This window comes from Penaeus monodon, chromosome 9, assembly GCF_015228065.2.
Source record: "Penaeus monodon isolate SGIC_2016 chromosome 9, NSTDA_Pmon_1, whole genome shotgun sequence".
Lineage (NCBI taxonomy): Eukaryota > Metazoa > Arthropoda > Malacostraca > Decapoda > Penaeidae > Penaeus > Penaeus monodon.
Genome location: NC_051394.1, coordinates 5,651,102 through 5,655,924, shown reverse-complemented (window position 1 = coordinate 5,655,924; position 4,823 = coordinate 5,651,102). Strand labels below are relative to the sequence as shown.

The window sequence follows — 4,823 nt, the reverse complement described above, 5'->3', positions numbered from 1 at the left end:
GGAATAAAATAGTTAAACTGGAATTACTTCGCTGTTTGGGAAAAAAAAAGTGTAATGTTAACGGCCAAAGTAAATGATGGAAATAAAAAAAAATCAAGGGTTTCGGGAAAGTTTGGACGAAATGGCAATAACATCGCAAAAAAAGTGAAACATTGAACGAGGAATCCGAGAGAAAAATATTTAGTGCGTGCTAGAGCACGAACGCGACACAGGAGTCCGACAATCACATAGCTGTGCTGCAGTTTCCTATTATATATGATATAAAAGTCGTGTTCAAAACATGTGGAACAAACAAGCGAGGCACTTTGGCGTTACCATGGCAACCAATGAATTCATATACCGTTATTTTTTCTTTTTTGCGCCGGATGGTCTTTTTTTCAATAAACTGGAATCAGCTAAATCTAATCACTAGATCTTTTTTTGTTGATCAAAAAGACATTTTCCCGACCGATTTATGTGTTTTAGAACATGTCACCTCATTTCAACGTCCGAGGCAACGTCCGAACTCCGTTCCTCACGCGGATTCGAACCCTCTCCACGCGAGCCTTTCCTCTCCTGCTTTCCACGGCCATTCCCTTTGCATTTCCAGGTAATTACTCGCGGAATGTGTTTGCGGAAGACGTGGTACTTTTTCCGGTTGTGGTTCGTTACCCGTGGTTAGTGTACGCGAGCCACGTGCGGGGAGGCTTCGTCTGCGCCGCGACGGACCCGCTCGAAACGGCGTCGCGGTTCGGATCGTTGTGTGTGTGTGTGTGTGTGTGTGTGTGTGTGTGTGTGTGTGTGTGTGTGTGTGTGTGTGTGTGTGTGTGTGTGTGTGTGTGTGTGTGTGTGTGTGTGTGTGTGTGCGTATCTATCTGTATCTGTGTCTGCGTGTATGTGTGACTGGCTGTCTTATATTCATACCCAAGCCCCTGAAAGTAGAATTCGATATCCGGTTAACCTCCGTCTAAGCAGCCAGTAGCGCACAAGCCGTTCTTCAGGGCCGTTCATCGAAGCCTTTCCAATTCCCGGATTGCACCTGTTACCAAAATCTCCTTGGAATGCCGGGGATGCGATTCACACACACACACACACACACACACACACACACACACACACACACACACACACACACACACACACACACACACACACACATACACACATACACAAAATAGAATTACCTTTCATTTCGAAAAAACGGAAAGTTACAATGTTCAATGGTTCCGCTTAGTTTTTATTATTATTATTATTATTTTTTTTTTTAAGCGATGATTATTATATCCATTTTTTAAAAATCCACACTTGTTCCAAATTTTCCTTGCCTGGCTACACATATGTATCATTTTCTCATATGTATCGTATATTTCCTATTCCTCGTGCCTCGCGTGTTTTATCCCCCCCTTCTCGCCCTTATGTATCCCTCCCATAAGGACGAGAAAGCCTCGAGAGAAAAGACAAAGGAAAGGTCACTCTTACCCTAAACGTGAGATCAAACGCTCATGCAGGCCTCTCGAGCTGAAAAGGCCGTTTGTAACTACTCGATGTTTGTCCTTTTTAAATTTGTATTTTGGTTGATTTTCCTTGTGTATTGGGATTGTTATGATTGTTTTGTCCGCTTTGTTATCTCTGTTTCTGTCTGTGTGTTTCCCTCTCTCTCTCTCTCTCTCTCTCTCTCTCTCTCTCTCTCTCTCTCTCTCTCTCTCTCTCTCTCTCTCTCTCTCTCTCTCTCCTGTCTTTCAGTGTGTGTGTGTGTGTGTGTGTGTGTGTGTGTGTGTGTGTGTGTGTGTGTGTGTGTGTGTGTGTGTGTGTGTGTGTGTGTGTGTGTGTGTGTGTGTGTGTGCCGAGAGCGTCCCCTTCTGAAGCTTTCCTTCCAGAATTATCTTGCATGTGCAGGAGAGAGAGAGAGAGAGAGAGTGGTTCTCTCCTCTCAGCTCAGCACAGAGACCTCTTAGCAATATTGCCTCTTCCATTCACTCATTCCTGCCTCTTTTGGAATGCCCAATTTTTACTCCCGTTATTTCGAATGTGGCTACTCCCGATTCTCTCTCTCTCTCTCTCTCTCTCTCTCTCTCTCTCTCTCTCTCTCTCTCTCTCTCTCTCTCCTCTCTCTCTCTCCTCTTCTCTCTGTGTGTGTGTGTGTGTGTGTGTGTGTGTGTGTGTGTGTGTGTGTGTGTGTGTGTGTGTGTGTGTGTGTGTGATATGTGCCCATAATTCCACAGGAGGCATCCCTTTGGACACTCCTTCCCTTGGAGGTTATGGGCAAGAGGCCTATTTTCTATTACCTCGTCAAAAGTTTACTACAAAAGTTTTTCTTTCGTTTATGACACTACTCGTTTATCACAATGTTTTTTTTTTTTCTTTTTTGGAGGGCGGAGGTCCATACATATTATTACTTAGAACTTTCTTCCCTCTTTCTTCCTGTCTCGTCCTGATTTCCCCTCTCTCTCTCTCTCTCTCTCTCTCTCTCTCTCTCTCTCTCTCCTTTCATCTCCTCTCTCCCTCTCTTCTCCCTCTCTTCCTCTTCTTCTCTCTCTCCTTCTCTCTCTCTCTCTCTCGTCTCTCTTCTCTCTCTCTCTCTCTCTCTCTCTCTCTCTCTCTCTCTCTCATTCACTCACTCACTCTCACTCCCCTTCTCCCTCTCTTTCTTCCTCTCTCCCTCTCCCTCTCTTTTTCCCTCTCTCCCTCTCCCTCTCTCCCTCTCCCTCTCTTCCTCTCTCCCTCTCCCTCTCCGAGAAAATCATAGCCCTCCCATTCACTGTCTTCACGATATTGTATACGTTCCTGAGTCTTTTTCAAGGGACTGAGAGGAATCGAGGCAGAGAGGATGTTTCCATCTCTATTTCTCTTTCTTTTCCTTTTCCTGAAATGTATGATTGTCTGTCTGGTGTATTTTTCTTCCTTTTTTTCTCTCTTTCTCTTTCTCCTTCTCCTTCTCCCCCTCTCCCACTCTCTCTCCCCCTCCCCCTCCCACTCTCTCTCTCTCCCTCTCCCTCTCCCTCTCCCTTTCTTCGCCACGCATTCCTCTCGCATATGCCTCTCCCTTTTCCTGCTTCGACGTTGTTCACGCCCTTCCTCCTCCTCCTCCTCCATCGCGCCATCCTCTATTTCCCTTTTTTCCGGCGGGTCCACTTCCCTCCTTCCTCCTTTTAGTCATTTTGCTTTTATTCCCACGTCGCCCTTTCTCCCTCTATTTCCCTCGCGAAAGCAGGACTCGCCTTTTCCGTATTGTGAAGCGGTGTTTGAGATTCCCTTATAGCCGTGTTGTGTAGTGGACGTCTTATTCTATGTGGAGGGGAAAAAAATGATTGTGTGGATGTTAAAAATGGGAATAGTTTCTTTCTCTCACTTTCTCTTATAAACTTTCATGCTAATCTCTCTCTTTTTTTTATTTACGTTCATGACCAAAAAATATATATATATCCTGAAAAAAAACAGTTAAATGAGAAATTGCTCATCAGGAAAATAGGAAAATTAAATTGTGTATCACCATGAACGAACTTTTTTACACGACCTGGAAATATTTTCAGATTAGGCGACTAGCGTGGACAGCAGAAGACAGGGAAAGGCCGACTTTGGACAGGCTTAACGTAGACTGGATTAAAAAGAAGGTAATTGGCAGCAGAATCACACGGTTTCCAATTCGTTATTATTTCGTTACTCTTTCGCCGCTTGCCAACTTGAAACGACTGTGCAAATCCATCGACGAACTTAACTCCAGTTTTTTTTGGCAGAAGTTTATGTATGGCATCAGTATTTACCACGTTAATACAGGCTGCGTCTGTTACTCATTTGGCACGGATTTTATTTCATGATATATATATATATATATATATATATATATATATGTATATATATATATATATATATATATATATATATATATATATATATATATATATATTATTTTTTTTTTTTTTTTTTTTTTTTTTTTTTTTTTTTTGAAGTGACTTGTGCCCGGCTGCTGCTGATATGTGATTTTTTTGTGGATTAGATGCTATTTCTGCTTGACTGACTCTCTCTCACACACACACACACACACACACACACACACACACACACACACACACACACACACACACACACACACACACACACACACACACACTTCCTCATGCCCTAACTCCCTCACACGCACGCACGCCATCTCACATAATCATAACTACAACGCCAACCTCTCGCTGCAAGTGTCAAGTCCAATCTGCCAGAATTCGAAACCTGGGTCTTCCTACTCTCCTCCTCCTCCTCCTCCTCCTCCTCCTCCTCCTCCTCCTCCTCCTCCTTTTCTCCCTCCTTCTCTCCCTCCTCCTCATCCTCCTTCCTCCTCCTCTCTCCTCCTCTTCTTCCTTCTCCCCTCTCTCCTCCCCCTCTCCTCCTCCTCCTCCTCCTCCTCCTCCTCCTCCTCCTCCTCCTCCTCCTCCTCCTCCCTCTTCCTCCTTCTCCTCCACCCCTTTACGTCTCATTATTTAACCCTTTCCTCCCCGATCTTTCACTCTCACTCTCATTCGTAATCTTGCCTTTGCTTTTACTCTTGTTCACACATTCTCGTTCTTATTCTCATTTACTCATTCTCACTCACTCACTCGCTATTCCCCTTTTCTCTTTCTCCTCCTCCTCCTCCTTCTCCTAATCTCCGCTGTCGAACGTGATGAACGGCTGAGTTCTGAGTCGACCTCCGTGTAATCATAGGCCGTTCCCTCATCCCGGCGCCGTTCCCTCATCCCGGGCGCCGTTCCCTCACCCGAGCGCCGTTCCTTCATCCCGGACGCCGTTCCCTCATCCCGGGCTCCGTCCCCACCGCGCGCGTTCCTTTCCCGGCGCCGTCCTTCACCTTAGGCCTTCCG

At 45.2% G+C, this 4,823-nt stretch overlaps 1 protein-coding gene across 1 annotated transcript in view; it reads left to right on the top strand.

Annotated features, from left to right (window-relative positions):
• Nucleotides 1-3,504: 3,504 nt before the first annotated feature.
• The window catches only part of LOC119576813 (RNA-binding protein Musashi homolog 2-like), a 32,226-nt gene continuing 30,907 nt past the window's right edge, over nt 3,505-4,823 (top strand). The window contains exon 1 of the mRNA XM_037924460.1: nt 3,505-3,590. The gene's annotated coding sequence lies outside the window, so the exon portion shown is untranslated. The remainder of the gene's footprint in view (nt 3,591-4,823) is intronic.